Source organism: Argiope bruennichi, chromosome 10, assembly GCF_947563725.1.
Source record: "Argiope bruennichi chromosome 10, qqArgBrue1.1, whole genome shotgun sequence".
Classification (NCBI taxonomy): domain Eukaryota; kingdom Metazoa; phylum Arthropoda; class Arachnida; order Araneae; family Araneidae; genus Argiope; species Argiope bruennichi.
The window spans coordinates 104615040-104642966 of record NC_079160.1 but is presented as its reverse complement, the minus strand read 5'-3'; the positions used below and the strand labels follow the sequence as shown (position 1 = coordinate 104642966).

At 29.9% G+C, this 27927-nt stretch overlaps 1 long non-coding RNA gene across 1 annotated transcript in view; it reads left to right on the top strand.

Annotated features, from left to right (window-relative positions):
• The window catches only part of LOC129988982 (uncharacterized), a 227365-nt gene extending 218494 nt beyond the window's left edge, over positions 1-8871 (top strand). The window contains exon 3 of the long non-coding RNA XR_008785719.1: positions 8770-8871. This is a non-coding gene — a long non-coding RNA (uncharacterized LOC129988982). The remainder of the gene's footprint in view (positions 1-8769) is intronic.
• The last annotated feature ends 19056 nt before the right edge of the window (positions 8872-27927 follow it).

The following is a 27927-nucleotide window of genomic DNA, read 5'->3' as shown; positions in this document are numbered from 1 at the left end:
TTTTGTATAGTTCTTTTCTGACTATAGTAGATGAATGTAAAATAAGAACTTCATTAAGAAAATAAATTAAATGGCATTATTACTATAGTATTATATTACTGTTATTACGCAATTATTTTCTTTCTTCATTTAGTAATTATGATAATATAATTATATGTGCAAGCTAATTATTATAAAGTGTAATAAATTTGTTTAAACTTTTATTGTTACATTTTAAGCTTATACAACTACAACTACATTCTGAAATTTCATTAAATATGCGTAATATGACAAAAACATGGACATTATAATTGTGGCAAACTTATAAAGTATAACCAAGCCAAACCTAGAAAGAAGAATTTTTTCGTTTGTATAATGTCATAATTATCGCTGTTTCTGATCTTCATTTTTTTTTTTTTGTATTATTATCACTTCTTCTGAACATTACTGTCTTAACTATTTTAAGTTTATTATGTTAAAATCAAACCTATGTATTCAGCGTTAGGCATTTAGAACTTAACTTGTATGTTTAGTTCTAAACCGCTTTTGATTTTAAGTTTAAAGTCCATTAAACCTGTTGCAGACGAACAGATGACCACTTTCAAAGGGTAATGTCATTGCACAGTAAAAAGTCAATACTAGTCTTAATTGTATCATCAGATTTTGATTCTTCCTCGGACATTGAATAGTTGCTTAGAATTTGTTATTTGAAGACAGAGAGGACAGACTTAGCCTCGCAGAGCCAATTACATTAGACACAACAACAAGAAAGTTTAAACAACAAACACGAGTTACACCGCGTATTAAATTTAGATTTTTTTAAAAAAGGCCAATCATGTATTCTTGATATATTCTTTGTTTCTTAAGATTATCCTGTTTCAAATATCCCAATTATTGCATATTCTATGTTCCAATTATTGGATATTGAGTATTGTGTATTCCAATTATTACATGGTGTGTATTGTGTTTCCCAATTATTGCGTAATGTGTGTTGCTTATCCCAAATATTGCATCTTGTGTATTTCGTATCCCTATTATTACGTATTGTATGTTGCTTATCCCAATTATTGCATATTGCGTATCGTGTTTCCCAATTATTACGCAGATTTAGATTTAAAAAAAGCCAATCTTGCATTCTTAATATATTCTTTGATTCCTAAGATTATCCTGTTTCAAGTATCCCAATTATTGCATACTGTGCATTCCAATTATAGCATATTGAGTACTGTATTCCAATTATTACATGGTGTGTATGATTTTTCCCATTTATTACGCAATATGTGTTGCTTATCCCAATTATTGCATCTTGCGTATTGCGTATCCCTATTATTGCATATTGCGTATTGTGTATTCCAGTTTTTGCATATTGCGTATTGTGTATCCTAGTTATTACATGTTGCGTATTATGCATTCCAGTTATTGAATATAGCTTAATGTGTATTCTAGTTATTGCATGTAGTCCCTTAACTTTTCAATATGCACATAAGAAAAAATTGTTTAGCTTTATCACTGAATTTTTAGTACTACTTCCTTCTAGAACTTTTGAAATTTTATTGATAAATAATTCATTTTCCCTTTCACATTTTGAGGGCTGTTTTTCTGTTTATTTTCTCTTATAAAAAATAAATGAAATAAATAATATGCATTTGTTTCATGCATCAGACCGATTTCAAATATATTTTATGCATTTGATAAATATATCATACTTTGTTCCTGTTTTTTTTTCTTGTGTGTTGCCATTTATATTTAAATTGGTTCCCTTTTTTTTCTACAAACTATGATTAATTTTAATCAATATTTTCCTCTCTTACAAATTAATCAAAAAACACTAATTCACTAAATTAAATTTTTTATTCTTTTCTTTATTGAAAAATGGTTCCAAAATCTGAATATAGCTCATTAATACCAAATCCTTTAAGAACAGAAGCAATATGCATTTGAAACAATTCGCAATATCTTTACCATCGATCGTTCAGTTTTTTCGACTATTCTATTTCCATGGTAACTATGTGACGATTCGCTGTTGCAGATAATTTTGTATCTCCTACAAAGCAATTGAACTCAAGAATTCTATTTCTATCCGCGCATATTTTTTACCCTTTTCATTAAGATAATCAGATGCATCCAAATTATAGCTGTGCAATTTTCCATTAGCACAATTCAGTGACATTACCAACACTTTCCAGTGGGAAATAAGCAAAAGAAAAAGTTAGATTACTGGAAAATTCATTTCTTTCTCTCTCGCAATAGCATAAATAATTGTTCAATAATTTTATTAGATTTTTTTAAATATTTGATTGTTGAATTATATCTTGAAAACATTATTCACCTATTTTGTAGTGAATCTGGGCGTTTTTATCTCTTTAATAAACAATTTTAACTCTTTATCTCCCATCCATTTTTATTTTCTAGTATACGTAATATATAGAAAGTATAAAAATCATAAAAAAAAATCTAATTCCAACTTTTGACGAATATCCATGTTTCAAACCTGCCTTGGGTTATAAAAATACATTTTTGAAAAATGTCCGTCTGTCTGTCAGTGATAAATCTAACTCAAAAATGCTTTGAGCCAGATGGTTGAAATTTTGTATACGATCTCTACACCAAATTTGCATTTTTCTATCAAATTTTGAGTAAAATCTATTCAGAAAGAAGTCTGTCTGTCCGACGTTTCGAATGTAAGTTAAAACAATTCGAAACAAACGAAGAGAGTTAGATAGATAAAATTCCATACACGGATTTAAAATCAATAGTGTGGACACTTGTCAAATTTTGCACCAAATCCAATAAACAGTTTGATTGTCTGTCTGTCTGTACTTTCAGAAACATGTTAAAAAATTTGGTATGGAATTTTGTATCTACAAGTTCAGTTTTGTATCAATTTTTAGTTTCAATCGGATGAGAAAAACGTGTTCTAAAACAAAAATTCGATTTTCGTATGCTATTAACGCATGCCAGGGATTTTTCGCCAAATAATTCGTCAAGGATGATCCGGTTGAATCAGAAAATATGCAAAATTGACGCATAAAGTTAATATTTTATAACTATTCTACATTCAGTTGACGTTCTATATTCAGCGTAAGTTTCAAGCAAAACTAATATGAATTATCATCCCACTTACATCAGAATTTGTTGAATGACTTTTATAACTCAAATTTCTGTTTTATTTAAAATTGTTTAAAAATGCATTTTATTAATTATTTGAGTTTTTATAAGGCATGAAAATCAAATCAGGAATGGAAAAATAGAGAAAAATCAAAAGAAATCCTGATTCTTTTGACTAAAGAATTAAACGCCCGTAAAACATTACCCAATAACTTTACCCTATCCATTTATATGATACGAAAGCGATTCTTGTCAACTTCCCCTTCCATCATCTATTGAGGACAAAATATATATCCTCTTATTCTGATACAGTTCCCCAATAAATGAAAAAAATGTTTATTTAATCCGATAAAAAGCAACTCTGGCGAATCCTTCGCCAATCATTTTTATACACATGAAGTGGCTATCCGTCACGCTAAATTCGGTATTATGTTGCCCATTTTCGCTGCCATCCTTTTTTTATATAGCGCCAAATGGCTCATCCAGTAAATTTAACTATGCGTCCCCACAAAAAAAAAAAAAAAAAAAAAAAAAATAAGATAGGCTCAGGACATCAGCTAACCTCGGCTCCTGGAGTCGCGACGCGACAATATCTCCGCAAACAATATGTTATTCTTTCTTTTGAGCGCCAAACTGTCGCCAGTGACCATTTCCTAGTGCTCGTCTGCAATGGTGGCTTCGCATTAGTCTTCAACCATCTCCCGGTAAGGCTGGCTGCTAGCGCCAGTGTTGACCGGAAATATTTTATCCTGCCGACCAATGGAATACCATGGCTCGAAGGATAAATTGTAGTTCGGGCTGGGTGCTTAATTAAATAGAAAAGAGTTGTTGATGGTTTTGTTCTCTTGGAGTTGGTTCCCTGGAGTATCTAGTACAGGAACTGCTTCTCTGGAAGTACCCACAGATTTATGGACTTTGTAACGGATTGCTATAGTTTCTATTATGTTTTGAAGAGGATCTGTGTATAAAGAGAGTGGATTAGGAAAAGGAATAGGCATTCTATTTTAACCTATAAAGGCTTAAAAGCGATAACTTTTGAATTTATCTGAATTAATTATCCTCTTAAAAAGTAATGCGTAACACTTACATAAATCCTTAAGAAACAAATAAATCACCACAATTCTTAGCAGAGCAAGAAATAATTGGGTGGTTTTGTTTTTGTCTTCTTATCTGTATCATTTTTACGAGAATTTTTGGAACTTGCTTCATTAAATGGTTTTGATTCAACATGCATTTGAATCATAAAGCCTTGATTTCCAAATAAAATTAGAATTAAGTTTTTTATTGATATCGATGTTAATTTTATTCATGTATCGATGTTTTATCTGAATTATTTATTTTCTTCCAAAAAGATAAATACACAATACTTACAGAAAACCACAAAAAAAGTAAAAATTTTAAAAATTAATGTGCCACAATTTGTAGCAAAGCAATAAATCATTGGGGGCTTTGTTTCTCTTTCCTTATCTGTATAATTTTCATGAGATTTTTGGAACATGTTTGATTAGATTGTTGTAATTCAACATTCATTTAAATCCTAAGGCCTTGATTTCCAAGTAAAATTAGAATTAAGTCACTTATTTCTAATTTTAATTTTTTAGTAAATCATGATGAAGAGGGGACATATAATGCTTTTTGGCAAATTCTTGGTAGTTTTGGTTTGCCTGAGTTAACCCAATGAGACAGCTGGTATACGAATTCATCTTCAGAACTAATTTTGGATCTATGGATCTTCTAATGAATTGCTGTCGTTCTATAAGGATTTGAAATAGAAATAGATAGATTGAAACATTTAAATAAAACTAGTTAAGAAAAATCATTGATATTTTCGTTTATGACAAGATCTCTATATAAATTCATTGAATTATGAATATCTGATATTTTTTTCTATAGAAATAAAACATAATAAAGAAATAAATAATAATTAGGGATTGCAATACCGGACCAAAATTTCAATACCGGTATTCGGTATTTTTGAAATCTTAATACCGGGATACCGGTTTTAATACCGGTATTAGAAATTTTAGAAAAAGAAAGAAAACACAGGTGTTTCTTTGTTTTATTTGCCAGTTTTGTTAGAGAGTGTAAATATCACAAAAAATAGTTTGTAACTTATAAATTATAACAGTATATAATCACAAAAAAGTAAAGAAACATCTTATTTATTTAAATCACAAAAAAAAGTGTAAATATCACTATTCAGTCTGTGGTACTATTACAGATTTTTGAAATGTGATCTTAAAAAACCTAATGCATCAATGATACTGTCATTAAGCCTGAAAAGTAATTTTGTGTAAAAATTACCAGCTGTCGAAAACGCTCTTTCGGCATCTACGCTAGTTGCTGGTACTGTTAGCAATGCGTGATATACTTTTTCCAAGTATTTACCTCTAAATCCCTCACCTTCAAATAAATCGATTTCTAGTCGGATGGTTTTGGATATAGCTGATTTCTGTATTGTATTTTGGTTCGTTGAAATTTTTTTATTTATCGCTCATTCTAATTTTTGTTCAAGAGACAATTCCTTATCACTATCGACAGTAGTGACATCATAATCTTCGATAATTGAACCGAATTCTTCTGAATGTGGATAGGTTTGTGGCTAAAAAATTTTAAGAAAATTTACTCTAAACTTTATCAGATTTGAATCGGTTCTTTTCTTTTCTTCTTTTACATTTTCATTTTTAAAATCATTATACTTATGTAAATACCATAAGACATTTTCCATTTCGGTATGCCTATTTTCTGTGCGATTTTTCAATGTAATATATGATTCTTCAGATAGTGATGTGTGCTGTTCTTTCAGTGACTGCAACATGAAATTTATTGTTTCATTAGCTGTTAATAAATTAGAATCTCTCCGATATAATGCCTCAATAGTCAGTTTTATTGGAAGTAGAGCTGATATAGTTCTAGATATTAAGTCGAATTCACTATCTGAAAAATTAATTTACAGGTTTAAGTCGATTATTGCTTTTTGGATTGGATTTCTCAGTTTCAAAAATCGTTCCATCATTAGGAGTAAACTGTTTCAACGTGTTTTAGAATCTAATATTAACATATAGTCTGTTTTATTTTCAGTTAGTATATATTTAAGTAATATATCCTTTTTATAGAGGAACGTTTAAATATCTTAACAATTTTTCCAACTTTATAAATTATAGGAAGCAATTCCTGATATGTTCATATTTCATCCTCATTAGCAATATCTTCTTCAACAATTACATTGTCATTATCTTCATTGTCAATATCACTCTCACTCTTTCTCTCTTCAAAGTTGGAATCCGAAGTTTCTATATCCACAGTATTTAGATTCTTCTGTTCTTTATTTTTTGGTATAAAACATGTATTAATCTTAGTTGAATTCCATGAGCATAGCACAGGTGCTGATTTGCACCAATCAACTTTCCAACTTTTTTCATAATTGTTGCTCCATCAGCTGATTTGCACCAGTAGAAATCTTTCCTGTTAATAAATTTTAAGATTAATTAAGATATATACTAGTTACTAAAGGCCAATATATAAATAAAACAAAATCAAACGAATTGAAATTAATATTGTTTTTTGCTGATTATAAAAACTTTGAAAAAAATTCTAGTTTGGGTGAAAAATTCTAGTTTTAAAGCCGATGAATCAATATATATAAATTTAAAAAACAAACAAAGAACATGTCACTCATCTCCAATCACAATTCAGATTTCGCTAATTTTCTATTTTATTTGAAAGCTTTTAACATCCACATATGTTGCTCATTTTGTTGTGCACTCCTTATGGGAAAAAATATCGTCAGTGACGCCATTTCAGAATCGCTTTACCAATATCGCCAATTCTATATACCGATATCATCATCTCAAAGTTACGTATCTAGGGAGGTAAATTGTACTATTGGAACCCATTGCTTGTCGTCCAAGTTCGATATATCTCAATCCGTGTGACTTTTTTCTATGTAGTCACTTTAAATCATTCGTTGATGCGACATTTATATACAAAACATTTTTTTACATTATATACATTACATTTTTTTTTAGTTATTCATATATATATATATATATATATATATATATATATATATATATATATTATCATTTCAACATGATATCGAACATATGTGCGTTTTTAAAGGTTTTTACTCTCTCAACATAATTTGCGATACCAACTTCCATTTCAACTTTTTATTCCTTTTGATAATTCTGAGTTTATAGGTCAAATTATAGAACACCTTGTATTTATTTTTTATGCTCCAAGAATCTCTTACTGGGGGTATTCTCAAAAATGAGGAGAGAAGTTTTCGGTATGGTTATTGGTTCTCTCCACCCTTGTGTACAGAAAGAGGCTGGTGTTGGCTCCCTTTCATCGATGACGGGAAGCCGTCACCTAGGGACATAGGGATAAAGCCGTGGTTGGTGATGGCCTTTAGGATCCACAGCTCCTGCTAGTGTTGTTGTTGTTGTGGTCCAGTCATTCAGTTTTACCTATGGGCCTAAGGACTGTTCGGAATAGACGGTTAATGATTATACTCCAAGAATTATTAAATTTATTATTTATTCTTTAAAAATAAATTATAAACATTTTTTATAGAGACAAATATATTTATACTATCGAAATGTATTTTACTTTTGAAATCCATTGTCATCTAAAGCTTCTTTTGGCTATATTTTTTCCTTATTCGATTTTCTGTTGTTTCTTAGTACTTATGATTTCGGCAATCAACTCCTTTCCGCTTAATTCTTTATGTGTCTAGTCAGACGAGACTTCATGTTCTCGAAGTGTGCTAGTATATTGACTCAACTAATTGCCCACAGAAAAGATTTTCATGTACTGCTGTCTTAGTTTAAATTAGTTATATTACCGCTTCATTTTAAAACAACACTAAAGATATATTGGAACGGACCACCCAATTTTGAACTGGAGTCAGAGGACGAGAACGACAACTGAACTGGCACCCCCATCTTCAAGCTTCCATACCACACCCGCGGGAAGGTGGATTTAGCGTGCACGTCTGTTCATCGGTGAAATCGAATCTCTAATCTAACCCCCCCCCCTCCCCTCTGGTCCCGAAGCCGAGACCTCACCACCAGACCACCGTGGCCCCTCATGCCTGTCATTTTAGTATTTCATTATAATGTTTGTGAAATCCTTAATTTCAGATTATAAATTTAAAATTATAATAATTCATTGCAACAACCATATTTGAACATTGGAATTTTGAAGGCAAAATTATATGTTTAATGTCATTTATCTAGTTTCTTTGGATTGCAAGTTATCGTGTTCAAATGCACACAAACTGACTCTTAGTTGAAAAATTTCAAGCAGATCTTCAATCTTTGATGCAAAAATTGAATACCAAATTTCATTCATTTGCTTCCTTTTATGAGTTATTGTTTTCTTAAACAAATGGATATAATTCCAAAAGTACTTTTATAATGTTTTTTTATAAGACTCAAGTAGATTTTTATCACAAAAATTCGTAAACTATTAATTCGTAAAATCTCACGATTACAATTTTTCGTTTTGTTAACTTCCTGAGAAAGAAAGAGAAAAAAAAAATCTGGAACCGATTTCAAAAAGTAATAAATCCAAATTATTTATCTTTGGCAACAACTGAAGTTATAAATCTTTGAAATCTAATAATGTGTGATTTAATTGTATTAAATTATCTAAGGATGGTTTTTATTTTTAAAGGCTCTGAACACTTCCAATGGCTTCCAGACTGCAGCGAGAGAATTACTGGAATGGTGCGGAGATACCAGAGCTTTTCAGAAACCCTTTGAGCAAGCTCTCATGGGTTGCTTAACGGTAAGTAAGACATAAAAAGTTAACAACGTTTTATAACATTAAGTATATAAGTCTTTTGTTAACAATTATCAGGTATTTTTTAACAATGCGCAAGATGAACGGAAGATCGTTTTCAATACTTAAAGTTAGATCGACATAGAGAAAAAAATTCATTTTTACAATGTAAAATGTCGGATTGCAAATGTTTTTTGTTGACGAATGAAGTGAAAGAATAAGATGCAGCAGATGTTGCATATTATTTGAATTTGCATTGTATTTTGTGTACTGTTTACCTTCCTAAGTCACTGGATTAGTGAAATCAGAAATATATGCAGTACTTCTTTAATAACCATCATAATTAACGGTAGTTAAAAATGGAAGTAGGTAGGTAGAAATTGTTGTAATGTTCAGAAAGCCATTCTTGTAAAAATGTCAAAAATGTGACAAAGAGACCATGATTAGCTATGTATACCAGAAACGTTAATCTGAATCTCAATCCTTTGGTAAGTTCTCTTTTCTTCTGCTCATGTTAATTTTGGTAATGTAGTTTTAGATTTTTAAAAAATGAAGTCCTCTGAATTCAGTTCAGAAAGGCTTTGAGGCTAAAGCTATAAGATTCCTTTAAAAGATCTCTATTAAGGCATTCATTTTCAGAAATAGAGATTTGTACAGTGTACACTATGTCAATCCAGAATAATTATGAAGTCCAACTAAAGGCTCATATGACACTCATCTTCAGAAGCAAATAGAGATTTAGACAGTGTCTACTGAATCAAGCCAGGTAGCTATAAAGCCCAATTATTGGCTCTATAATAATCATTTCTATTATGACACTCATCTTCAGAAATAAAGATTTAGACAGTTTATACTGAGTTAAGCCGCAGTAGCTATGAAGCCCAACTATAGACTCATATGACAATCATTTCTATTATGACACTTATCTTCAGAAATAGAGATATAGACAGTATATACTGAGTCAAGTCAGAATAGCTATGAAATCCAGCTATAGGCTTATATGATAATCATTTGTATTATGAGACTCATCTTCAGAAACAGAGATTTAGACAGTGTATACTGAGTCAAGCCAGGTAACTATAAAGCCCAATTATTGGCTCATATGATAATCATTTCTATTATGACACACATCTTCAGAAATAGAGATTTAGACAGAGTCAAGCCAGAGTAGTTATGAAGCCCAACTAAAAGCTCATATGCTTCGAGTTCATCCCTGGAGATCTATCAGAGTGACTGACAGGTCTGTCTTCTGAGATCCAGTCATATATATATAACGATCCACAAAGTGAAGAGAACAATTTACCCGTATATCCATTTTGAAGATATATACTGCACATGAACTCTAAGGAATTCAAAGAATTTGCTTGTAATTTTTTTATTCTACATTTTTTGTAATGCTTTAGATTACATCTAAATAAATATAAGATTAAAATAAGGTCATATTCCTGGAAGCTCCATTTCAAATTTTCTTTAACGTTCATAGTCAATTGACATGTTATGCATAGACGACATACTACATAGTAAACAACAATGTAACGATTACAGAGCTTATACCACATAATAAATAGCAGTATAACAATCTAACTACAGAGCGGATGCCACATAATAAAAAACAATGTAACAACTAAACAACAGATAGAATAAAACGTGTTGAAGAAATGTGTGATGTGATGCCATGTTACTGGAAACTCCATTTCACATTTTCTTTAACATTATTCAGCTGACATGTTTTTCATAGACTACATGCCACACAGTAAACAGCAATTAACAACCTAACTATGGAGAGGATAAAAACATGTTGCAGAAATACTCTGTACATAGATACTGTAAGAAATTAAACGCATTGTTTACAATCTTCCTTATTCTACATTTATTTGCCATGCATCTATATCAGCATAATACTAAAACAAGTAATGTCCTATAAAGCACCATTTCACATTTTTTTTTAACATTAGTCAGTTGACATGTTTTGCATAGACTACATGCCACATAGTAAACAGTAATTAACAACCTAACTACGGAGAGGATAAAAACATGTTGCAGAAATACTCTTCACATAGATACTGTAAGAAAATAAACGCATTGTTTACAATCTTCCTTATTCTACATTTCTTTGCCATGCATCTATATCAGCATAATACTAAAACAAGTAATGTCCTATAAAGCACCATTTCACATTTTTTTTAACATTAGTATGTTGACATGTTTTGCATAGACTACATGCCACACAGTAAACAGCAATTAACAACCTAACTACGGAGAGGATAAAAACATGTTGAAGAAATGCTCTTCACATAGATACTGTAAGAAATTAAACGCATTGTTTACAATCTTCCTTATTCTACATTTATTTGCCATGCATCTATATCAGCATAATACTAAAACAAGTAATGTCCTATAAAGCACCATTTCACATTTTTTTTAACATTAATCAGTTGACATGTTTTGCATAGACTACATGCCACATAGTAAACAGTAATTAACAACCTAACTACGGAGAGGATAAAAACATGTTGAAGAAATACTCTTCCCATAGACACTGTAAGAAATTAAACGCATTGTTTACAATCTTCCTTATTCTACATTTATTTGCCATGCATCTATATCAGCATAATAGTAAAACAAGTAATGTCCTATAAAGCACCATTTCACATTTTTTAAAACATTATTCAGCTGACATGTTTTGCATAGACTACATGCCACATAGTAAACAGTAATTAACAACCTAACTACGGAGAGGATAAAAACATGTTGAAGAAATGCTCTTCACATAGACACTGTAAGAAATTAAACGCATTGTTTACAATCTTCCTTATTCTACATTTCTTTGCCATGCATTTATATCAGCATAATAGTAAAACAAGTAATGTCCTATAAAGCACCATTTCACATTTTTTAAAACATTATTCAGCTGACATGTTTTGCATAGACTACATGCCACATAGTAAACAGTAATTAACAACCTAACTACGGAGAGGATAAAAACATGTTGAAGAAATGCTCTTCACATAGACACTGTAAGAAATTAAACGCATTGTTTACAATCTTCCTTATTCTACATTTATTTGCCATGCATCTATATCAGCATAATAGTAAAACAAGTAATGTCCTATAAAGCACCATTTCACATTTTTTAAAACATTATTCAGCTGACATGTTTTGCATAGACTACATGCCACATAGTAAACAGTAATTAACAACCTAACTACGGAGAGGATAAAAACATGTTGAAGAAATGCTCTTCACATAGACACTGTAAGAAATTAAACGCATTGTTTACAATCTTCCTTATTCTACATTTCTTTGCCATGCATTTATATCAGCATAATAGTAAAACAAGTAATGTCCTATAAAGCACCATTTCACATTTTTTAAAACATTATTCAGCTGACATGTTTTGCATAGACTACATGCCACATAGTAAACAGTAATTAACAACCTAACTACGGAGAGGATAAAAACATGTTGAAGAAATGCTCTTCACATAGACACTGTAAGAAATTAAACGCATTGTTTACAATCTTCCTTATTCTACATTTATTTGCCATGCATCTATATCAGCATAATAGTAAAACAAGTAATGTCCTATAAAGCACCATTTCACATTTTTTAAAACATTATTCAGCTGACATGTTTTGCATAGACTACATGCCACATAGTAAACAGTAATTAACAACCTAACTACGGAGAGGATAAAAACATGTTGCAGAAATACTCTTCACATAGATACTGTAAGAAATTAAACGCATTGTTTACAATCTTCCTTATTCTACATTTATTTGCCTTGCATCTATGTCAGCATAATACTAAAACAAGTAATGTCCTATAAAGCACCATTTCACATTTTTTAAAACATTATTCAGCTGACATGTTTTGCATAGACTACATGCCACTTAGTAAACAGTAATTAACAACCTAACTAGGGAGAGGATAAAAACATGTTGAAGAAATGCTCTTCACATAGATACTGTAAGAAATTAAACGCATTGTTTACAATCTTCCTTATTCTACATTTATTTGCCATGCATCTATATCAGCATAATACTAAAACAAGTAATGTCCTATAAAGCACCATTTCACATTTTTTTTAACATTAATCAGTTGACATGTTTTGCATAGACTACATGCCACTTAGTAAACAGTAATTAACAACCTAACTAGGGAGAGGATAAAAACATGTTGAAGAAATGCTCTTCACATAGATACTGTAAGAAATTAAACGCATTGTTTACAATCTTCCTTATTCTACATTTATTTGCCATGCATCTATATCAGCATAATACTAAAACAAGTAATGTCCTATAAAGCACCATTTCACATTTTTTATAACATTAATCAGTTGACATGTTTTGCATAGACTACATGCCACACAGTAAACAGCAATTAACAACCTAACTACGGAGAGGATAAAAACATGTTGAAGAAATGCTCTTCACATAGATACTGTAAGAAATTAAACGCATTGTTTACAATCTTCCTTATTCTACATTTATTTGCCATGCATCTATATCAGCATAATACTAAAACAAGTAATGTCCTATAAAGCACCATTTCACATTTTTTAAAACATTATTCAGCTGACATGTTTTGCATAGACTACATGCCACATAGTAAACAGTAATTAACAACCTAACTACGGAGAGGATAAAAACATGTTGCAGAAATACTCTTCACATAGACACTGTAAGAAATTAAACGCATTGTTTACAATCTTCCTTATTCTACATTTATTTGCCATGCATCTATAACAGCATAATACTAAAACAAGTAATGTCCTACAATGCTCTATTTCACATTTTTTTTAACATTAATCAGTTGACATGTTTTGCATAGACTACATGCCACTTAGTAAACAGTAATTAACAACCTAACTACGGAGAGGATAAAAACATGTTGAAGAAATGCTCTTCACATAGATACTGTAAGAAATTAAACGCATTGTTTACAATCTTCCTTATTCTACATTTATTTGCCATGCATCTATATCAGCATAATACTAAAACAAGTAATGTCCTATAAAGCACCATTTCACATTTTTTAAAACATTATTCAGCTGACATGTTTTGCATAGACTACATGCCACATAGTAAACAGTAATTAACAACCTAACTACGGAGAGGATAAAAACATGTTGAAGAAATGCTCTTCACATAGATACTGTAAGAAATTAAACGCATTGTTTACAATCTTCCTTATTCTACATTTATTTGCCATGCATCTATATCAGCATAATACTAAAACAAGTAATGTCCTATAAAGCACCATTTCACATTTTTTAAAACATTATTCAGCTGACATGTTTTGCATAGACTACATGCCACATAGTAAACAGTAATTAACAACCTAACTACGGAGAGGATAAAAACATGTTGAAGAAATACTCTTCCCATAGACACTGTAAGAAATTAAACGCATTGTTTACAATCTTCCTTATTCTACATTTCTTTGCCATGCATTTATATCAGCATAATACTAAAACAAGTAATGTCCTATAAAGCACCATTTCACATTTTTTAAAACATTATTCAGCTGACATGTTTTGCATAGACTACATGCCACATAGTAAACAGTAATTAACAACCTAACTACGGAGAGGATAAAAACATGTTGAAGAAATGCTCTTCACATAGATACTGTAAGAAATTAAACGCATTGTTTACAATCTTCCTTATTCTACATTTATTTGCCATGCATCTATATCAGCATAATACTAAAACAAGTAATGTCCTATAAAGCACCATTTCACATTTTTTAAAACATTATTCAGCTGACATGTTTTGCATAGACTACATGCCACATAGTAAACAGTAATTAACAACCTAACTACGGAGAGGATAAAAACATGTTGAAGAAATACTCTTCACATAGACACTGTAAGAAATTAAACGCATTGTTTACAATCTTCCTTATTCTACATTTATTTGTCATGCATCTATATCAGCATAATACTAAAACAAGTAATGTCCTATAAAGCACCATTTCACATTTTTTAAAACATTATTCAGCTGACATGTTTTGCATAGACTACATGCCACATAGTAAACAGTAATTAACAACCTAACTACGGAGAGGATAAAAACATGTTGAAGAAATGCTCTTCACATAGATACTGTAAGAAATTAAACGCATTGTTTACAATCTTCCTTATTCTACATTTATTTGCCATGCATCTATATCAGCATAATAGTAAAACAAGTAATGTCCTATAAAGCACCATTTCACATTTTTTAAAACATTATTCAGCTGACATGTTTTGCATAGACTACATGCCACATAGTAAACAGTAATTAACAACCTAACTACGGAGAGGATAAAAACATGTTGAAGAAATACTCTTCACATAGACACTGTAAGAAATTAAACGCATTGTTTACAATCTTCCTTATTCTACATTTATTTGCCATGCATCTATATCAGCATAATAGTAAAACAAGTAATGTCCTATAAAGCACCATTTCACATTTTTTAAAACATTATTCAGCTGACATGTTTTGCATAGACTACATGCCACATAGTAAACAGTAATTAACAACCTAACTACGGAGAGGATAAAAACATGTTGAAGAAATGCTCTTCACATAGACACTGTAAGAAATTAAACGCATTGTTTACAATCTTCCTTATTCTACATTTCTTTGCCATGCATTTATATCAGCATAATAGTAAAACAAGTAATGTCCTATAAAGCACCATTTCACATTTTTTAAAACATTATTCAGCTGACATGTTTTGCATAGACTACATGCCACATAGTAAACAGTAATTAGCAACCTAACTACGGAGAGGATAAAAACATGTTGAAGAAATGCTCTTCACATAGACACTGTAAGAAATTAAACGCATTGTTTACAATCTTCCTTATTCTACATTTATTTGGCATGCATCTATATCAGCATAATAGTAAAACAAGTAATGTCCTATAAAGCACCATTTCACATTTTTTAAAACATTATTCAGCTGACATGTTTTGCATAGACTACATGCCACATAGTAAACAGTAATTAACAACCTAACTACGGAGAGGATAAAAACATGTTGAAGAAATGCTCTTCACATAGACACTGTAAGAAATTAAACGCATTGTTTACAATCTTCCTTATTCTACATTTCTTTGCCATGCATTTATATCAGCATAATAGTAAAACAAGTAATGTCCTATAAAGCACCATTTCACATTTTTTAAAACATTATTCAGCTGACATGTTTTGCATAGACTACATGCCACATAGTAAACAGTAATTAACAACCTAACTACGGAGAGGATAAAAACATGTTGAAGAAATGCTCTTCACATAGACACTGTAAGAAATTAAACGCATTGTTTACAATCTTCCTTATTCTACATTTATTTGCCATGCATCTATATCAGCATAATAGTAAAACAAGTAATGTCCTATAAAGCACCATTTCACATTTTTTAAAACATTATTCAGCTGACATGTTTTGCATAGACTACATGCCACATAGTAAACAGTAATTAACAACCTAACTACGGAGAGGATAAAAACATGTTGCAGAAATACTCTTCACATAGATACTGTAAGAAATTAAACGCATTGTTTACAATCTTCCTTATTCTACATTTATTTGCCTTGCATCTATGTCAGCATAATACTAAAACAAGTAATGTCCTATAAAGCACCATTTCACATTTTTTAAAACATTATTCAGCTGACATGTTTTGCATAGACTACATGCCACTTAGTAAACAGTAATTAACAACCTAACTAGGGAGAGGATAAAAACATGTTGAAGAAATGCTCTTCACATAGATACTGTAAGAAATTAAACGCATTGTTTACAATCTTCCTTATTCTACATTTATTTGCCATGCATCTATATCAGCATAATACTAAAACAAGTAATGTCCTATAAAGCACCATTTCACATTTTTTTTAACATTAATCAGTTGACATGTTTTGCATAGACTACATGCCACTTAGTAAACAGTAATTAACAACCTAACTAGGGAGAGGATAAAAACATGTTGAAGAAATGCTCTTCACATAGATACTGTAAGAAATTAAACGCATTGTTTACAATCTTCCTTATTCTACATTTATTTGCCATGCATCTATATCAGCATAATACTAAAACAAGTAATGTCCTATAAAGCACCATTTCACATTTTTTATAACATTAATCAGTTGACATGTTTTGCATAGACTACATGCCACACAGTAAACAGCAATTAACAACCTAACTACGGAGAGGATAAAAACATGTTGAAGAAATGCTCTTCACATAGATACTGTAAGAAATTAAACGCATTGTTTACAATCTTCCTTATTCTACATTTATTTGCCATGCATCTATATCAGCATAATACTAAAACAAGTAATGTCCTATAAAGCACCATTTCACATTTTTTAAAACATTATTCAGCTGACATGTTTTGCATAGACTACATGCCACATAGTAAACAGTAATTAACAACCTAACTACGGAGAGGATAAAAACATGCTGCAGAAATACTCTTCACATAGACACTGTAAGAAATTAAACGCATTGTTTACAATCTTCCTTATTCTACATTTATTTGCCATGCATCTATAACAGCATAATACTAAAACAAGTAATGTCCTACAATGCTCTATTTCACATTTTTTTGAACATTAATCAGTTGACATGTTTTGCATAGACTACATGCCACTTAGTAAACAGTAATTAACAACCTAACTACGGAGAGGATAAAAACATGTTGAAGAAATGCTCTTCACATAGATACTGTAAGAAATTAAACGCATTGTTTACAATCTTCCTTATTCTACATTTATTTGCCATGCATCTATATCAGCATAATACTAAAACAAGTAATGTCCTATAAAGCACCATTTCACATTTTTTAAAACATTATTCAGCTGACATGTTTTGCATAGACTACATGCCACATAGTAAACAGTAATTAACAACCTAACTACGGAGAGGATAAAAACATGTTGCAGAAATACTCTTCACATAGACACTGTAAGAAATTAAACGCATTGTTTACAATCTTCCTTATTCTACATTTATTTGCCATGCATCTATATCAGCATAATACTAAAACAAGTAATGTCCTATAAAGCACCATTTCACATTTTTTAAAACATTATTCAGCTGACATGTTTTGCATAGACTACATGCCACATAGTAAACAGTAATTAACAACCTAACTACGGAGAGGATAAAAACATGTTGAAGAAATGCTCTTCACATAGATACTGTAAGAAATTAAACGCATTGTTTACAATCTTCCTTATTCTACATTTCTTTGCCATGCATTTATATCAGCATAATACTAAAACAAGTAATGTCCTATAAAGCCCCATTTCACATTTTTTTTTTAACATTAATCAGTTGACATGTTTTGCATAGACTACATGCCACATAATAAACAGCAATTAACAACTTAACTACGTGCTAAGTAAATACTCTGTACATAGATACTGTGAGAAATTAAACGCATTGCTTATAATCTTTCTTATTCTACGTTTCTTTGCCATGCATCTATAACAGCATAATACTAAAACAAGTAATGTCCTACAATGCTCTATTTCACATTTTCTGCCACATGGCAAATCAATTGATTAATTGTGCACACAAGAAGCCACATAATAAATGGAAAACAACTTATGAACTGATCAGGTAACACGTTACACTGAATACAGAGACTGTAACATTATTTGCAATATTATTTTATCTTTTCTTTTGACATTGCTTTACATTGCACTGTGAATACTTAATAGCAACTCAACTGTTCAGTTGCCTTGAAATTTCATTAAAATTTTTTTTGTATCATTGCTAATCAATTTACGAATAACTCCTATCATCAATTTAACATGTCTGAATAAGAAATTCTGGATTTCATGTTAAAGAGAGATTCTACTACAAAAAATACTCCAATTTTATTTTATTAGAGAAACTTTGGAGAATTTTAAGTCGCAGCATCAGAATTTTAACGAATAAAAATATACAAATTCGAAATTTAGTCTGGAAAAAATATGCAAATACCATTATAGGCTCGATTCGCATATATTTCTTTGATGAATAGATTATATTAACCAAAGTAATAATTTTACAACAAGCAATTAATAGAAAGAAAGCAATCAAAGGCAAGGCAAATTCATTAGAATTAAAGTTAGGAAGCCATGTTTATTAGAATGAAAATTCCTTTAATAGAAATTCTCCTTTGTTTTAATGTCTACAGAAAACATTTTTTTTTCTTTTCAAAGTGTTAACAATAGAAAATGGGAAGCGAGTAAAAGGTTTCATGAAACAATAACATTAGTTTGAATTTCATTACAACAATACAATTACAATTAATATAATTTCTGTTTACGATATTTTTTAAAAAAATCTTACAATTCAAAAAAAAAAAAAAATTGCATCGAAATTCAATTATTATCACAGAAACGCTTTTTAAATTTTAAATTAGTAAAAAGATGTTCTTTGAACTATTAATACTATGTAGTGGAATTATTAAGGAAAAGGAAAAAAACTTTAAGTTTCAATTAATTAAAAATAAAATTACAATTTTGGGAAACTTTTGCTTTTATTAGCTCTTGTAATCGAAGTAATTACTGACCAAGTGAGCTAGTTCTAAATACAACGGTGCATGTCCTACAATACTACAATTACAATAATAAGAAACATTAAAATAATTTATGTTTACGATATATTGAGAAAATTATTAAAATTCAAATAAAATGCAGCAGAGACATAAAATTATTATCAAGGAAACATTTTTTTTAAAAATTTTAAACTGATAAAAGCATATACTTCAGACAATAAAAAACACGCAGTGAAGTTATTAAGGAAAAAGAATAAAACTTTGTTTCATTTTCAATTAATTAAAATTAAAATTTTGTTAAACTCTTTCTTGCTTTAACACTTGCAACCTTAGAGTGAATTATGTACTGAATTTGGTATCTCGAAATTTAACGGAATGTCCTTAGATTCTCTGCAATATTTCTTTTATATCATGGAATTTATAAAATGTATATCAGCCTAAAATTACCATCATCTTAAAACAAATGCATAATTTCTCAAGAATATCTGAATAGATATATTATAAAGGAAACAAACATATAACCATTACTAGTTTATTATGATAGTAATAAATTAATTTAGTGAAGTTATTAAGGAAAAGGAATAAAACTTCGTTTCATTTTCAATTGATTAAAATTAAAATTTTGTGAAACCCTTTCTTGCTTTAATACTTGCAACCTTAGAGTTAATTATGTACCGAATTTGGTATCTCTAAATCCAACGGAATGTCCTTAGATTCTCTGCAATATTTCTTTTATATCATGGAATTTATAAAATGTGTATCAGCCTAAAATTACTATCATCTTAAAACAAATGCATAATTTCTCAAGAATATCTGAATAGATATATTATAAATGAAACAAACATATAACCATTAATAGTTTATTATGATAGTAATAAATTAATTTTAAGGGTATACACCAAATCTTCCTACCTTCAGTATCTGAAACTCTCAAAATCGAAATAACGAAGGAGAATTTCTATATAGAAGATATCGCATTTCTATTCTTTTAGAAACTAGAAATAATTGCTTGTGTTGGACAAAACAAAAAGCCTGGCATGGTCTCGACTAACAAGCAATTGATCTCAGATTACACACACGGTATTCCAACTCATTATGACTATACTAATAAATTGATGTAGAAACTAGACTTAGTGATTAAAAGAATAAATAATAAATGTCCTTAGTACATTATTCCTGCATTTTGTGTAGATGAAAATTTTTGAAAAGTGTTGGATTACACATTTGATTACTTTCAATTTAGTGCGATTTCAAAATCTTCCAATTAATGTGTTATTTTCTTCAAAAAGAATGCTGCTCTGGTAGATGAAATTTTTGAAAAGTGTGTATGGGATTTCGCATTTGATTACGTTCAATTTAGTGCCATTTCAAAATCTTCCAATTAATGCGTTATTTTTTTGAAAAAGTATGCTCCTTTTGTGTGTAAGACTTTCAGAAATTTTTAGCTCCCAGTTTATGTTTTGTGATTGCCATTCCCAGAATTTAAAAAAAAAAATTATAATTTTATTAAAATTATACGATTTTTTTTTTCAATTGCACTATTAGAAATTGAATTCAGATTAGTTTTTTAAAATTATAAATTTTAAATTTTGGCTTTTTTTTATCAAATAAAAACAGATCCGAAAGGTAATATGGGGCTTAATTTTGAGTGGTTTTTATTAAATGTGTCATTCTAAAATCGTTTTTGTAATGTACTGATTTATCCATGAAAAAAAACTGCATAAAAGAAGTCCTAAATGTATGCCTTGCCACATTTTAATAAATAAAAGGAACTCTTATTATAAATTCTTTATATTTTCTGAAAAATTAAGATACAAAAAGCATTTCAAACGCATTTAAATCGACAAAAATATCTTTTTGAAAAGAATTTACTAACGATAAGTTACTGTTTTGAGCTCATTAACCATATAATTTTTGTAACAAAACATGTTTGTTACACAAATTATTATAAAATTATTTGGCAGCAAAATATTTTTGATCATAATAATACATTTTAAAAATAAAAATATTAAAAAAAAATATTTTTGTTTTCTTAAATTTTTTGTAAATTTCATAAACCACTCTTGATATCATAGTGAAACTTCTTTTGCCAAGCTACTAATTGTGGATATTATTTTTTATTAAAAAAAATGCATCATGCGAATATATATATATATATATATATATATATATATATATAAACATTATCTTATTTCGTGATCCGATTTCACTTTCGGTTTTAATTAATTCCTTTATAAAACTAATGCGCCATCAGTACTACGTATCAAATGAAAGTGATACTTCCATTGCCCTTTTCAAAGATAAACATATGTATTCCATCGGCACGTGGCCGGAAATCCTATTTTATATAAGACTAGTGATCATTTGTTTCGCGCTCTTCTTTACTTCTGCTTTTGAGCCGCGCTGTGGCGGACGTGCCTTATCCGCGTCTCTGCTTGTAAATAATTATGCCTTCACGGAATGGATATTAAAATGAATTTAAAAATATAAAATGTATCTTCACTGCTTCGAACCTGCATTCTGCTTCAAACAAAATAATCTTATATATATATATATATATATAGAGAGAGAGAGAGAGAGAAATAAGTAAAATCGCCACTTGTAAAATATCCAAAATATAATATCGACCCGGAAATTCTGATGAATCTCCTCATTTCACACTTCCTCACTGACTCCGAAAAACCAATTATGGATTTTTCTTTTATCATTCTGCCTGTCAAACTCTCAGTATGTGAACATAATTCTTAAACAAAAGTAACTAGACAGATGGAATTTGCTGTGTCCTCATGTAATGGATTAAATCATTTTTACAAATAATCTGCCTCTCTGTCCAATGCCAATGTGATCATTAAAAAATGTTAGATCTTCAAATGCTAGATGGAAAAATGTTTGTGTGGTTTCATTATAAGGAAATTATAAGTGCATTCAATTTTTGATTAAAAACAACAAGTTTAACTCAGTTCTGTCTATCTATCTCCTGTATGCTAATGAATCGTGAATCAAAAATGCAACAGATTAAATGAATGAAATTTTTTATGTGATCTTTTGATCAAAAGTATAAGCTTGTATCAAACTGGACACGATCAGATGGAAAAATAACGAGTCTAAAAACGCATACATGATATTTCTCATAGTATATACATCCAAATATGCATATCTGATGTTTCTCATTATACTGAGAATTACAAAACGTGCCACATAATGCTAGTATATGTGTCCAAATATGCATATCTGATGTTTCTCATTGTACTGAGAATTACAAAACGTGCCACATAATGCTAATATATGTGTCCAAATATGCATATCTGACGTTTCTCATTATACTGTGAATCCCAAAACGTGCCACATAATGCTAGTATATGTATCCAAATATGCATATCTGACGTTTCTCATTATACTGAGAATTACAAAACGTGCCACATAATGCTAGTATATGTGTCCAAATATGCGTATTCCTATTTCTCTTTACATTTAAAATGAAAGCATATACTTTCACAGTATGGCATGTTCTGAAATACACCCTATTTCTCTTTATATTAACAATGGACATATACACTTGCACAATATGGTATATTCTGAAATACTTGCTATTTATCTTTATATTAAGAATGGGCATATATGCTTACACAGTATGACGTGATAAATACTTGCTATTTCAAACTATGCTACATTACTCACTCTTCAAATACCGGCTTACTTGCTATTTCAAATATGCTGCGACGAACAAAACGTGCGATATTGTATTAGTATGCAAAAAAATAAATAGCTGAAGTGGGAAAACCACCGGCTTACGTTCAAATCATTCACCACATACCTGTTACTTAAGTCCATGTAATTACTTATAGCTTTAGGCCTTATGCATCTCGGGAATTCTTACAAAGAAAATTGCTCAGAATGTAAGTATACGAGGGAATTTCAGAGAGAATATTGATAATGTCTATTTCATTCTAAAATAAGAATATTCCTCATTTTTAAGTTATAAAAAATTGCGTCTCTTGTTTGATGACCTGTTTCTACAATTTAATACAATACCCCCCCCCCTCATGACAATAGATTGAATGAATAGAAGAATGAATTGTAATAATATTTATCTTCGAATATTGCAATAAAGATTTATATTTTTTTCAAGATTTTTTAAGATTATCTGGAAATATTGCCAACGTTACAATTTCAATAAAATGCCTCATGCATACCTTTATGCCCATGATTTTTTCAATACTATATTTTTAAGTATGAAATTATAACAGGCATTAATTCATGTTATTTTAATAGCCTAATACCTGTTCTAATCATTATGTGCATGAACCATCCTAATGAAGTCGAGTCTCATGCCATCATACTGCTATTAAAAATGTAACTATCTGGTTCATCTATCTTCTTACTTTCATGATAGGGTTAAACTCACTTTCACATTTCTCATGTTGATTACGGACATACTTAACAGGAAAGCAGAATCTTTCTTCCTCAACATTAAACACTGAAAAAAAATCACGAGAATAAAATAAATCTACTGTTCAAAAATATGCGACAAATATTTTTTAAAGATTACAAAAATTCTCGACAATTTTCACTTATAATGAATCGATATCATTGAAAGGACTAATTTTAAAAAGCATAAAAAAAATTTCCAATATATAATAATATATTGCACAAAATTTTCATATAATCAGTTTTATGCATATTTTACAGAACGCCAAAACCACCCTAATCTCTTCATAATATATTTTTTAAGTAATAAAATTTTTAAAATACGCCTAGATGCACATTCTTATCCATTAAACTATATATGTGCCAATTTGGTAACCTTAGGTCAGTTGATCTGTCCTGTAGAGCTTCAACACACATACATTTTCTTTTATTATCAGTAAAGGTGGTGAACACTAATAAATGTTGGCACTTAAGTGGTAACGAATTCATATTAATAAAAGCACAAATTTTTAAATGATTTTAAAAATTTATGCAATACATGCTAATATACTGCACAAAATCTTAATATGATAAGTTTTATGCATCAGTATTTTCCAATATTCAGTAAAACTCCAGTATACTGAATATCAGTATTTCCTGAGTTATTTCAGTAAAACTCCAAAATCTAATATATATCTTTAAAGCTTATTCTTTAAGTAATAAAATCTCTTATTTAAATAGTTAAAAAATACAGTTAAAATGCACGTTCTCATCTTTCAAAATTCATCTGTGCCAAATTTGGTAACCTTAGATCAATAGGTGTGTCTAGAATTTCAACGCAAATACATCTTCCTTTATTATTAGAAGGGATTGTAGATTTGAGCTACGATTAAATGCTAATGAAAAGTCTGCGCTTCACTGGTAACGAATTCATATCACTGAAAGGACAAATTTTAAAACGATATAAGAATTTTTATGCAGTATTTGCTTATATATACTGCACAATATATTAATGTAATCAGGGTGGTTTTTTTTTTTTTTTTTTTTTTGCATATTTTCTAGAAATATCACTGTAAAATACCAAAAGCTTACTTATCTCTTCAAAGCTTAGGTTTTAAGTAATAAAATTTCTGATTAAAATTTTTAAAAAACCCACCAAGATGCATATTATCTTCCTTCAAAATACAATATGTGCCAAATTTAATAATTTTTGGTCAGTAGGTCTGCCCAGCATATCAATACGCATACATGTTCCTTTATTATTAGAAGAGATTATAGATTTGAACTATAATAAACACTATTGAAATATCTACACTTCACTGGTAACGAATTCATATCTAAGAAAGGACAAATTTTAAAATTATATAAAAAATTTATGCAATATATGCTAATATATTGCACAAATTATTAATATAATCAGTTTTGTGCATATTTTTCACAGTTATCACTGTAAAACGATAAAATCTAGTTTATATCTTCAAATATTATTCTTTAATTAATAAAATTTCTAATTAAAATTTCAGAAAAGCCCACCAAAATGCACATTTTCCCCCCTTCAAAATACATCTGCGCCAATTTTGTAGGTCTCTTAGTTGAATATGTCTTCATGTAAAACTTCAACAAGCATACACTTTCCTTTATTATTAGAAAAGATTGCAGTTTTGATCTACAATAAAAACTAATTAAATGTGTGCACTTCACTGTTAACGAATTCATATCAATGAAAGGGCAAATTTTAAAATGGTACAAAAATTTGTATGCAATATATGTTTATATACTGCAAAAAATATTAATATTATAACATATTTTCCAGTTATCACAGTAAAATGCCAAAATCTAACTAATCTCTTCAAAGCTTATTTTTAAGTAATAAAACTTCTAATTAAAATTTTTAAAAAGCCACCAAGATGCTCATTATTATCCTTCAAAACAAATCTGTACGAAATTTGGTTACCTTAGTTCATTAGGTCTGTTCTATGGAACTTCGACAAGCATATATTTTCCTTTATTATTAGAAGAGATGGTAGATTTGAACTGCAATAAATATTAATGAAATGTCTTCACTTCACTGGTAACGAATTCCTATCAATAAAAGGACAGATGTTAAAATGATGTTAAAAAATTTATACAATATATGCTAATATACTGCAGAATATATTAATAATAATCAATTTTATGCATATTCTCCAGAGTTATCGAGTGAGAAGTCAAAATCTAGCCTATTTCTTTAAATCTTATTTTTTAAATAATGAAATTTCTATTTCAAATTTTAAAAATCGACATCCTTCAAAGTGCATCTCTGCCCTTAGTTTAGTATATTTGTCCTGTAGAGTTTTCACACGCATACATTTTCCATTATTATTAGATGAGATTGTTGATTTGATCTGCAATGAACGCTAATGGAATGTCTGCACCTCTTGAAATCATCAATACCAATATTTTAACATATATCACCTCTTACTATTTTATTTAAGCCATGACACAGAATCAAATGTATCACTTCTTTTCAAAAATTTTATATCCATAGAAAAAAAAAAGACAGAGAAAGATGTAAGAATAAGAGGGGAAAAGAGACTCTTTCTGGTTTAAAAGCATTGCAAAATTTTTGTGCCGGGCCACCAGAGAATTTCGCAAAACAATTTTAGTTATTTTTTTAGAACACCTGCGCGCAGTGAGTAGAAATCTTCTCCTATCCCAATATTTTCTTCCTGCACCCCCTCGATGATAAGTTACTGAAAAAGGTAGAGAACGAAATGGTTGACGCACATTTCAACACTTCTTTTTCCTAGGCTAAATATGTCCTTCCTTCCGATGCTCAGGCAAAAAACACAGATCGCTGCAGGGTTTCGATAGTGTACATCTTGTAGGAAGATATTCTTTGACAAGTGAAGAGACTACGACGACGAAGCATTTCAAATCACATGTCAAGTTTTTCATTTTTTTTCCTTCTTTTCTCTCTCTCTCTCTCTTTCTTTATGGATATATACATCTATATTTTTATTTTATGTCATGCTGAAGATATTTTCTGTTCGGGTACTATGTAACTGGGAAGTTTTTTTTTTCCCAAGAGAAAAAAATCATAAAGGGTGTTCTCTAAAAATAAATTGCAATCTGTATTTTTAAAAATAGCGTAAGAGAACCTTTAATGGTATTAATGTTAAGAGTGAGTTGATTTTTTTAAAATTTTTTATTTATTTATATGTTTTTAGAATGCGAAAAACAAAGGGAAAGGGCCTTTTTATTAATTTGTTTGTTAAATGTCAGAATATATTTCACTAAACCTACATGAAATTATTGATGCTTGAGATCATCAACTCTGTTTAAAATGTTCTGTTTTTCAATTTCCGAATTTCCTGCTTTTAAACGATTATATATTATAGATATTTTGTTATTTTTCACATTTTTGATTGTACATATTGCACATTTTTTCTGGTAAAATATAAAAGTAATAGATTCAATATAACTATTATCATATTTATTATTTATATAAATCTACTAGATATTTACAGGGCTCTGTCAGGAATTAAAGCCTTTTCATACATGCCCAGTGCGGTGACAGGGCTTAGAATAGCCCCGACGTAGCCCATGCGTGTCGTAAAAGGCGACTAAAATGTGTGCTCAGGGCAAAGTCAGTCTTCTCCCTCTGGTGCCCTAGGCCTACCGGTCAATTGAAGCTGCTCATTCCTGTTTACCATGAATCCTTCTTCTAATATCGATACTGCATCGCTCGTCGCGCAGAAATCAGGGGCACGATCGAGGTTTAAGCAGAAAGTCTCGGTCGTCAAGTATATTACGGTCTTCAACTCTCCATAGAAGTTCACTCAGGAATTTTCAGTGTAACATAAATGGACTTTCTACCCCAGCTATGAGAATTAAGTTGGACCAATTGATTGAAATAGCTGGCATGCATGAAATCCAGATCATTGCTCAGAGAGAATACTAATCTCAAATTAAAAATCTTTAGTATCTATCTTGCGGACAGACCCTATGAAGGCGGTGGCGGCTTGGTCTTTCTTGTCGGAGACGTTAACTTCAAGAAAATTTCCTTGCCTTTTGGGAACACGGACTTAGAAATGCATAGAATATCTATT